This window comes from Manis javanica, chromosome 5 (assembly GCF_040802235.1).
Source record: "Manis javanica isolate MJ-LG chromosome 5, MJ_LKY, whole genome shotgun sequence".
NCBI lineage: Eukaryota > Metazoa > Chordata > Mammalia > Pholidota > Manidae > Manis > Manis javanica.
The window spans coordinates 46,740,352-46,752,647 of record NC_133160.1 but is presented as its reverse complement, the minus strand read 5'-3'; positions in this window follow the sequence as shown (position 1 = coordinate 46,752,647).

Genomic DNA, 12,296 nt, shown 5'->3' with positions numbered 1-12,296 from the left:
GCAAGATAAAAGTAGAAAACATAATTTAGTGCTGTAAGAGGGCAAATGTAGATGATCAGGTCTGTGCCTATAGACTAAGTATTAATCCAAGCTAGACAAGGGCAACAAAACATCCACGGATGCAGAAGATTTCTCTCAAAACAGGGGAGGTGAGGTTCTAAGCCTCCCCTCTGTTGGTCCCCAATTTCTCTCCTGATGGCCCCCCTGCGACTATGCCTGTCTTAGGTTGTTCCCCCCTTGAGGAATCTTACCCATCTCTGGCTAACCAGTCATCTTCCAGGTAGGCCATTTCTTTTTCTTTCTTTCTTTTTTAGTTAATTTATAGTGATTTATGCATCCAACAGATAATGCATTAAATTTCTTTCTTTAGCTAAGTTTGGAAATTTAAACACTACAAATGGTGTTCAGAGAATAAATAAGATTCTCTCCCACCCCTGCCTCCACCCATATGATTTCTCTCCCCAGAGGCAGCAACTGTGCCATGTTCAAACTGTGTGAAAATGAGGTTCAACTGTTGGAAGAATTCCAACAGTGAAATTCCTGGAACAGGGAAATCCATGCCTTCTAAATTTTGAAAAATATTGCACAATTGTTTTGCCAAAAAGCTAGAACTAGTTTACACTCCAGTTAGCAGGGTACGAGAGTATATGTTTTCCCACAACCTTGCCAGCACTGAGCATTATCACAACCTGCCCTCAACGTATTTTCAAAGTTACAATCTCTGCCCATTTGGTAAGTGAAAATCCTTTAAAACCACTTGCATTTCTCTTTCTGTTCATATCTTTTGGAATCATTTTTTTCTAATTGATTTTAAGAGTTCTTTTCCATTGAAGAAATTTAGAAACATAGCATATCAATTTGCATCTTCAAATCTTTTTTAAAATGGGAAAAATAGATACATGCATATATAAATGAAGTAAGTAGATAATAACCACTTAAAACACATATTTATAAAGACATGAGCTAGCGTCAAGTCCTAGCAAGAAATCTTGATTTTCTCATGTTTCTATCCTCCTCCTCACTTCTTACTTTGAAGCCATACATTTTGGCATTATGATCCCTAACAGACAAGACAGAGCTCACTATTCAGTAAATGAAAATGGGGTTAATGAACTCTCCATGGGAAAAGCTTGCTTCTTTGACAGTTGTCTAGAATAATATACAGTTCTGAGCATTTGTTCTATATCCTGGATAAATGCTTCATTTTTAAAAATCAGAGCCTAAATACCCAGACCTCATATAAAACTGAACAACTTATTTCCAGGTAATAAGCATCTGCAATCAGTTTGTGTCACTCCAGTGAGGCCAGCTTCAATGTGCTAGGAGAAGAAAGTAGAAAAGTTTTCACCGTGGGCATGCAAATGCTCTCCTCACGTCTGCCTGTAATCCGCGCCCCAGACACATCTGAGAGCTGGTGCAGCCATGGCCAATTCACTTGAAAGCCAATATGTTTCCAACCTCATATTAGTAAGAAAATAATATTTCTAATCCTTTCCCATTTTCAGTTTGGAGAGGTTTTGTTGTTATTTTTGCTCTTCAAAAAAGAACAAGTTTTGCCCTGATTTGGCTTATAGACCACGGATGTCCTGAAGCTGGGCCTCCCAGGGGTGGTTTGCATTTGCACAAATTCAGGAATCTTCATACCTCCTCTGTTCTTCCAAAAATCTAAATCATCCTTGATGATTTAAAATGAAACAATACCTTCAGAATTTTTTTAAAAACGCTTCTTGCAATTTTTCTGGTATTCCAACAATTTTCAAATAAGCTAAGTTTGTTTAAAACAGAATGAAAGCAACTACAACTTCAAATATTTGAGCAAATTATGTATGGCGTACTAACAGCATTAAACACCACATGCAAATCAATTTCAGTGGATTGAGTTTGGGGGGCTTGTTTTCACAGGATAAAAACTGTTGCTGAAAAACTGCAGTAATGCCAAATAACCATATCTCCCGCATTTCCCACTTCCCAGCCATTCATTTTACTTTACATTATTCCCTTTATCCACACACCTTGCTCAAGAAAAGCCACTTAAGATTGGCATTTGAGAATAACCATAACCAGGATCTGAGGTTCTTGTCAGTGCATCACTGAACAGGGTTTTCTGATCACTTTTTAATTAATGTAACAACTGACTTTTTTCATTCCTAGAACAATAAGACACTATTTCAGTAAATTAAGACTTAGCAAATGTCACAGAGCATTTCAGTATGGAGTATCCAAGCAGCGAACAGCCGAGAGGATGAGAGGAAGCAAACTGTGATCCGGCCCTTCCTGAAGTAGCCAACAGTTCCCTCTTCTGCCAGCTGAATGTGCAATTCTGTCTATGTGGAATTTGGGTTAGAAAATGTGTCATACCCTTCATTACTTCATTCTATAGAAAAAGTGAAATTGCAGTTTTTACCTTCTTACCTCGAAAGGACAGGAAGGGCAAATATCTAAATTGTTTCAGACAGTTCATAGACTATGAGAGCAAAATTATTTTCCCCTTTGTGATTCTGACTAATCAATTAAATCATTTTTTACAATGTTTTCAGTACTTAAAAATCAAGTACAGAGCCATTCATGAAGTCATATGTGTATATGTATACATACATATATATAATTCATAATATTAAATTCAAAAAATATAATTCATTCACAAAATCATATGAACATCTTCAAAGGCAAACTCTCCTTTATGTACCAATTGTCTATTGGCAACAGAACATTTTTTCCCTTAGCTGAGATTTACAATTAGATTTCAACTGTCGGAAATTCAGCAGAACATGTACAAAGTTCACAGAAAGCTATTAATGTTGGTTGGTTTTAGAACAAATTCACTAATTAACATTAAGTCAAACTAGGAAACCGATTGTTAGGATTGAGAAATATGTGTCAAACATCACTAATGCTCTGGGCATCTGATCCTTAGCATTTCAGAGCTGAAAGGCAGTTTTAGGAATCATCTCCAACAACCCTTTCCTGATGGTGAATGAGGCTGTATTTGAAAATTCCATGCTTTTAAAAAAAACAATAATTTAATGTTTAACCCTTAAAACCCTACATTCAGAAAGAAGCCCTGGGATTCAGTTGTCACAGCGGTGGCCCTTGCTCCCACACTTCATGGGGTTTCTGCCTCTCATCTGCTCTCCAGGTGTCCTGAGAAACCCTACCAGGACTGGCCATGAGCCATTCCCACCTTCCCCACCCCTCCACCCCCCATCTCCTCTGCTTCCTCCCTCTTTTCTGCTAGCTCAGGATCACAGGGACTCTCCACGTATCTGATCCTGGCAACGTCCCTGCGCCCCAGCCACTGAGAAAACACACCCCACCTTCCCATGATTCCACCCTGCCACTGGCTTAAGCCTAGAACTGGTGCTCTCCCTGGCTGTCTCCTCCTCCCTCAGCAGTGCCCCTAACATATACAGATGCACACACACCTTCCTTTGATCCACAAATCTTCACATCTCCAAAGTACTCCCCCATCTCACTGCAGTGGCACCTGACTCCGCCACTGAGCCCCATGCCCGCACTATACCTGAATGTCTCTTCTGGGCTCCTCCGGCTCAGTCCTGCTTTCTTTCCACCTGCCCTCCCTCCTCAGCAGCCAGAGAGATCCTTTTATAACATCACTGTCTGATTCCTCTGTTTACACCCTTCCAAAGGCTCCAGTCCCAAAGATGGAAAAATCCCAGCCCCTCACCAGGGCCCACAAAGCCCCGTATGATCTGGCCCCTGCCTGGCCTCTCTGGCCCCATGACCTCCCTTCTCCAGCCCTTCTCCCTCCATGGTAGCCAGTGGACTCCTTAAGACACTCAGCACCACTGCCTGGAGAGCTCCCTCTCCCACCGACTTCGGTGAAGCAGCTTCAGGGAAAAGGAAGACACTCAGGCCTCAGTCTGCCCAGGCTGCCATAACAGAGAAGCAGAGACTGCGTGCTTTAAACATCAGAGATTCATTTTCTCTGTTCCCTGCCTCCTTGTATCTACTGGACACATTTCCCAGACAGCAACTGTCTGTTACAAGTCTGTGGCATGGTTACCACCAGGGCCCTGTCACCAGACCTGCAGCCTCCGTCTTGCTCCCTGCCTCTCTGGGGTGACTTCCTGGGCTTTCCTTGTGTGGATCATTTCTACTTGGAGGAGGATCTGTATGGTCCTAATGAGGAATTTTGTTATATTTGAATGTGAAATTCTATAAGTATTCAATGATAAATAAATCTTTGGATGTGGTAAAAATAAAAAATAATAGACTGGCTTATTTTCTGTCAGTTCTGAGGCTGGAAGTCCAAGGTCAGAGTGCTGGCAGGGCTGGTTCCTGCTGAGCGCTCTTTTCCTCACCGCCAGACAGCACCTTCTCCTTCTGTCTGCACAAAGCAGAGAGCTCTGGTGTCCCTTCCGCTTCTTACAATGACACTAGTCCTTTCCTAGGGTACCACCCTCATGACCTTATCCAAACCTAGTTATCTCCCAAAGGCTGTACCTCTAAACACCATCAGTTTGAGGATTAAGGCTTTGATGTGGGAATTTCAGGGTGACACAAATTAGTCCATAGCAGCTGGGAGAGATGGAGCTAGAGGAATCTTTGCACATGGGATGCATGAACAAACGTAAACCAGTCTCAATAGCTTCATTGCTACTTCACTCAGCTTTGCTCCTCGGGCTGCTGAACCATCCTTTTCAGACCAGAATCAGAGAATGCCAGGCCTCTGCCTCCTACATCATCAAAGTTAGGAGCCAAAGTTATCACAGGCCCCACATGATTGACTGGGTCACCTCTGGGCACTCTGTCCTCATCTCTCTTGCTCAGCCCCATATACGGTTCTTAGACTGGCCTCAGGTTCTTTGATTTTCTGCTTCCTGACTGGCAGTCAGTTGCTCACAGCCTGCATGGCTGTCTCAGGCCCTTCCTTCCATCCCACTGGGTCTAGTCTCCAAGGCATTTTATCCAACACGCTCCACTGGCCACCCTCTGAATAGCACCCTCTGCTGCTAACCCTCTCCTCTCTCCATCTGCCTACCCTGCCCTATTTCTCTTCCTAACATTGCCCACCCCTACAGTGTTTATCTAGTCACTTCTTTGTCTGTCTCTTTTCACCCAAAGAGAAGCTCCAGGAAGGCATAATTTATCAATTTTGTTCACTGCTCTGTTCCCTAATGAGGGGGCAACATATCTGACTTGAGGCAAATTCTCTGTCAGGGAAGTTGCTCAGATTGCCAAGGAGCACTTGGATCCACTGCAATTCTCATTGGTGATGGTCCATCCAGTCAGCCCTGCTCACTGCACCTGAGGAAGGTTGTTCCCACAAGCCACATGCCACTGGTGAATGACACCCACCCTACCATGAGCACCTGGGGATTGTGCGCTCCCAGGGAACTAAATCAGTTTCTCTTGCTTGTGAAGGCACGTTAAAATCCACTTGGGGGGGTGGGAGTGGAGCCAAGATGGTGGTGCGTGTAGGACAGTGGGAATCTCCTCCCAAAAACATATATATTTTCGAAAATACAACAAATACAACTATCCCTAAAAGAGAGACCAGAAGACACAGGACAACAGCCAGACTACATCCACACATGCGAGAGCCCAGTGCCTGGTGAAAGGGGTAAGATACAAGGCACAGCCCGGCGGGACCCAAGGCCCCCCACCCCAGCTCCCAGCAGAAGGAAAGGAGTCGGAGCAGGGAGGGAGAGGGAGCCCAGGACTGCTAAACACCCAGCCCCAGCCATCCGCACCAGAGCACAGACACCGTGCATGCGTGGAGTGCTGGAAACTAGGGAAGCAGGACAGTAAGACCTGTGAGCTGCTCCCAAAGCTGGCGCCCCTGGGACAAACAAAAGCGAGTGCTTTTTGAAAGTCTTAAAGGGACAGGGACCCCACAGCTGGACAGAAGCATCCCTGGTCACAGTCCAGCAGCTGGAAATTCCAGAGAACTCAGGGGCCACTAACCCCCTGGGCAACAGCTCTGAGACCGCTCACGGAGGTAAACAGCCAAACAGACCCCCGTCCATTACCTCTCCAGGGCCCTGCCATAGCAGAGCAGCAGCCTGAGGATGGCCATGCCTACAGCAAGGGAGCTTCCTCCATACCGGCCAGGCAAGATACAGAGACCCAATCTACACACAATTGCCCAATACAAGCCACTAGGGGTTGCAGTTGTCCCAGTAAAGAAAGGCTAGGAGCAAGTGGAAAGTCTTGGCTCTCCCAGCTGACAAGACGAGTCAATAGGACACCACTGCACCTATCAACATGAAAAGGCAAAAAAATTTGATCCTGACAAGACGAACCCAGACAGCTTCAACATCTTCTACATCTTCACCTGAGAAGGAACCTGGGAAGATGGATTTAACCAATCTTCCTGAAAAAGAATTCAAAACAAAAGTCATAACCATGCTGATGGACTTGCAGAGAAATATGCAAGAACTAAGGAGGGAGAATACAGAACTAAAACAATCTCTGGAAGGACATCAAAACAGAATGGACAAGATGCAAGAGACCATCAATGAACTAGAAAACAGAGAACAGGAACGCAGAGAAGCTGATGCAGAGAGAGAAAAAAGGGTCTCCAGGAATGAAAGAATTTTAAGAGAACTGTGTGACCAATCCAAATGGAACAATATCTGCATTATAGGGGTACCAGAAGAAGAAGAGAGAGAAAAAGGGATAGAAAGTGTCTTTGAAGAAATAATTGCTAAAAACTTCCCCAAACTGGGGGAGAAAATAGTTGCTCAGACAACGGATCCACACAGAACTCCCAACAGAAGGGACCCAAGGAGGACAACACCAAGACACATAATAATTAAAATGGCAAAGATCAAGGATACAGTATTAAAGGAAGCCAGAAAGAGAAAAAAGGTCACCTACAAAGGAAAACCCATCAGGCTATCATCAGACTTCTCAACAGAAACCCTACAGGACAGAAGAGAATGGCATGATATACTCAATGCAATGAAACAGAAGGGCCTCGAACCAAGAATACTGTATCCAGCAGGATTATCATTTAAATATGAAGGAGGGATTAAACAATTCCTAGACAAGCAAAAGTTGAGGGAATTTGCCTCCCACAAACCACCTCTACAGGGCATCTACAGGGCATCTCAAGTGCACATGGAACATTCTCCAGAATAGACAACCTACTAGGCCACAAAAAGAGCCTCAGTAAATTCAAAAAGATTGAAATCCTACCAACCAACTTTTCAGACCACAAAGGCATAAAACTAGAAATAAATTGTACAAAGAAAGCAAAAAGGCTCACAAACACATGGAAGCTTAACAACATGCTCCTAAATAATCAATGGATTAATAACCAAATTAAAATGGAGATCCAGCAATATATGGAAACAAATGACAACAACAACACAAAGCCCCAACTACTGTGGGATAAAGCAAAAGCACTCTTAAGAGGAAAGTATATAGCAATCCAGGCATATTTAAAGAAGGAAGAACAATCCCAAATGAATGGTCTAATGTCACAATTATCAAAATTGGAAAAAAAAGAACAAATGAGGCCTAAGGTCAGCAGAAGGAGGGACATAATAAAGATCAGAAAAGAAATAAATAAAATTCAGAAGAATAAAACAAAATAGCAAAAATCAGTGACACCAAGAGCTGGTTATTTGAGAAAATAACCAAAATAGATAAGCCTCTAGCCAGACTTATTAAGAGGAAAAGAGAGTCAACACACATCAACAGAATGAGAAACGAGAAAGGAAAAATCACTACGGACCCCACAGAAATACAAAGAATTATTAGAGAGTACTATGAAAACCTATGTGCTAACAAGCTGGGAAACCTAGGAGAAATGGACAACTTCCTAGAAAAATACAATCTTCCAAGACTGACCCAGAAAGAAACAGAAAATCTAAACAGACCAATTACCAGCAAAGAAATTGAAGTGGTAATCAAAAAACTACCAAAGAAAAAAAACACCTGGGCCAGATGGATTTACGTCGGAATTTTATCAGACATACAGACAAGACATAATACCCATTCTCCTTAAAGTTTTCCAAAAAATAGAAGAGGAGGGAATACTCCCAAACTCATTTTATGAAGCCAACATCACCCTAATACCAAAACCAGGCAAAGACCCCAACAAAAAAGAAAATTACAGACCAATATCCCTGATGAATGTAGATGCAAAAATACTCAATAAAATATTAGCAAGCCAAATTCAAAAATATACCAAAAGGATCATACACCACAACCAACTGGGATTCATCCTGGGGATGCAAGGATGTACAACATTCGAAATCTATCAACATCATCCACCACATGAACAAAAAGAAAGACAAAAACCACATGATCGTCTCCATAGATGCTGAAAAAGCATTCGACTAAATTCAACATCCATTCATGATAAAAACTCTCAGCAAAATGGGTATAGAGGGCAAGTACCTCAACATAATAAAGGCCATATATGATAAACCCACAGCCAACATCATACTTAACAGCGAGAAGCTGAAAGCTTTTTGTCTGAAATAAGGAACAAGACAGGGATGCCAACTTTCCCCACTGTTATTTAACATAGTACTGGAGGTCCTAGCCATGGCAATCAGACAGAACAAAGAAATACAAGGAATCCAGATTGGTAAAGAAGTTAAACTGTCACTATTTTCAGATGATATGATGTTGTACATAAAAAACCCTAAAGACTCCACTCCAAAACTACTAGAACTGATATCGGAATACAGCAAAGTTGCAGGATACAAAATTAACACACAGAAATCTGTGGCTTTCCTATACACTAACAATGAGCCAATAGAAAGAGAAATCAGGAAAACAATTCCATGCACAATTGCATCAAAAAGAATAAAATACCTAGGAATAAACCTAACCAAAGAAGTAAAAGACCTATACCCTGAAAACTGCAAGTCACTCTTAAGAGAAATTAAAGGGGACACTAACAAATGGAAACTCATCCCATGCTCATGGCTAGGAAGAATTAATATTGTCAAAATGGCCATCCTGCCCAAAGCAATATACAGATTTGATGCAATCCCTATCAAATTACCAGCAACATTCTTCAATGAACTGGAACAAATAATTCAAAAATTCATATGGAAACACCAAAGACCCCAAATAGCCAAAGCAATCCTGAGAAAGAAGAATAAAGTAGGGGGGATCCCACTCCCCAACTTCAAGCTCTACTACAAAGCCATATTAATCAAGACAATTTGGTACTGGCACAAGAACAGAGCCACAGACCAGTGGAACAGATTAGAGACTCCAGACATTAACCCAAACATATATGGTCAATTAATATTTGATAAAGGAGCCATGGACATACAATGGCGAAATGACAGTCTCTTCAACAGATGGTGCTGGCAAAACTGGACAGCTACATGTAAGAGAATGAAACTGGACCATTGTCTAACCCCATACACAAAAGTAAATTCAAAATGGATCAAAGACCTGAATGTAAGTCATGAAACCATAAAACTCTTTGAAAAAAACATAGGCAAAAATCTCTTGGACCTAAATATGAGCAACTTCTTCATGAATATATCTCCCCAGGCAAGGAAAACAAAAGCAAAAATGAACAAGTGGGACTATATCAAGCTGAAAAGCTTCTGTACAGCAAAGGACACCATCAATAGAACAAAAAGGTACCCTAGAGTATGGGAGAATATATTCGTAAATGAAGATCCGACAAAGGTTTGACATCCAAAATATACAAAGAGCTCACGCACTTCAACAAACAAAAAGCAAATAATCCAATTAATAAATGGACAGAGGAGCTGAACAGACAGTTCTCCAAAGAAGAAATACAGATGGCCAACAGACACATGAAAAGATGCTCCACATTGCTAGTTAGCAGAGAAATGCAAATTAAAATCGCAATGAGATATCACCTCACACCAGTAAGGATGGCTACCATCTAAAAGACAAACAACAACAAATGTTGGCGAGGTTGTGGAGAAAGGGGAACCCTCCTACACTGCTGGTGGGAATGTACATTAGTTCAACCATTGTGGAAGGCAGTATGGAGGTTTCTCAAAATGCTCAAAATAGAAATACCATTTGACCCAGGAATTCCACTTCTAGGAATTTACCCCAAGAATGCAGCACTCCTGTTTGATAAAGACAGATGCACCCCTATGTTTATCACAGCACTGTTTACAATAGCCAAGAAATGGAAGCAACTTAAGTGTCCATCAGTAGATGAATGGATAAAGAAGATGTGGTACATATACACAATGGAATATTACTCAGTCATAAGAAAAAACAGATCCTACCATTTGCAACAACATGGATGGAGCTAGAGGGTATTATGCTAAGTGAAATAAGCCAGGAGGAGAAAGACAAGTACCAAATGATTTCAGTCGTATGTGGAGTATAAGAACAAAAGAAAACTGAAGGAACAAAACAGCAGCAGAAGCACAGAACCCAAGAATGGACTAACAGTTACCAAAGGGAAAGGGACTGGGGAGGACAGGTGGGAAGGGAGGAATAAGGGTGGGAAAAAAAGAAAGGGGGCATTACAATTAACATGTATAGTGTGGGGAGGCACAGGGAGGGCTGTGCAACACAGAGAAGACAAGTAGTGATTTTACAGCATCTTACTATATTGATGGACAGTGACTGTGAACAGGGATGTGGGGGTGACTTGGTGAAGAGGGGAGCCTAGTAAACATAATGCCCTTCATGTAATTGTAGATTAATGATACCAAAATAAAATTTAAAAAAAAAAGAATCCACTTGGGAATGCCATTGTGAAACATCTGTGAATGACATGGGTTTACTCTACTGATACAAAAGTAAATAATTACAGCATGCATTTTTGTATCTTTACCAGCAAGGCTGTACATTAATAATACCAGTGCTCTGTGATGCTCTGCATGAAACCACCACACAAAAAAGACTGGTCAGTTATAAGGAAGATACAGCTGTGGCTTTGACCAGTCACTGCATGTGTCTACAGGCCCCAGTGTCAGGCACATCTGGAGAGTGAATGTGTGGAGACACAGCAAAAACTCCACCCACATCCCTTCAGCCCTACCACCTCAGGGAGCACTGCCCACCTTCCAAAGCCAGCACCTGCATGTCTTGACATCAAAGATTCCTGAACCCCTCCCACCACATGGCAGGCCTGAAGTGCCACTTAGGAACTGATAACCAGCCTGACATGGTGTGTAAATGCCCCAACTCCCTAACTCATGGTATACTGCTCTCTCTATTTCAGATTCTCCAGATGGATTATGCTCCAGGGGCCCACAGAGGAAGTTGAGTTGCTGTCACACAGATTATGGGCTGCCTTTCCTCCCTGCCATACATCCCTACACGCCTAACAGGTTTTCCTGAGATCACTTCCCAGATGAACTTTTCTCTCTGCTCCTGGGAGAATACAAACCAAGACAGAGTAATAGAATCATTGGAACTTGGAAGTCATGGAGAAACCATCCAATCCCACTTTATTTTGCAAATGGGGAAACAAAGACTCAAGAAGTAACTGATTCCCTTACAATTAACACACATAATGTAGGGGGCACAGGGAAGGCAGTATAGCACAGAGAAGACAAGTAGTGACTGTAGCATCTTACTACACTGATGGACAGTGACTGTAATGGGTATGTGGTAGGGACTTGTAATGGGGGGAATCTCGTGACCACAATGTTGCTCATGTGATTGTATATTAATGATACCAAAATAAAAATAAAAAAATAAAAGAAGTAACTGATTCCCCAAAAATGCAATGATACTTAGTTTAGGATTCATGCCAACATACCCTCTCTCCAGATTTAGCCTAGGAATGAGCTGATGAAATATCTTCATTTCCCAGACTCTGCCACCCTCTGGTTAAGGTTGTTATAATGAGTAAATATTTTATATTCATAGAGACATTTCATTTAAAATAATTCCTATGCATCAACATGTATAATTCCTAAGGAATTTGATTTTATCATTATAAAAAGTGCCAATTTCATACTTTTCAATAAACTCATATTGATATTTAGAAGTAAATTCAAAACCTGAATGGAAGTATACAAAACAAAATAGAAAGGGTGTTAGAAGTTTACTAAGTAGGGTGTGAGGCTCCTGATTCAAGGCACAAAGGCACTAAGGGGTCCCTCACAAGCCCAGCCCCAAGTCCCTCCCCAGCAGAGAAAGCAAGCTAGAGGGGCTGCTGAAACTCTTTATTCCAGCATTCCTGCCCCCAGCAGCCATGTACATTGCAAAAATCATTTCATAAGCCCAAACAGTAATATTGCTTCTACCAGAAATGAGCTGTGTAGAGAGAACTCTGTGGAGATCTGTCATCGGAGGGAAGGCACTGCCAGTAGTCAGCCTGAGTGACTTTGCTAGGGTTGAAAATGCTT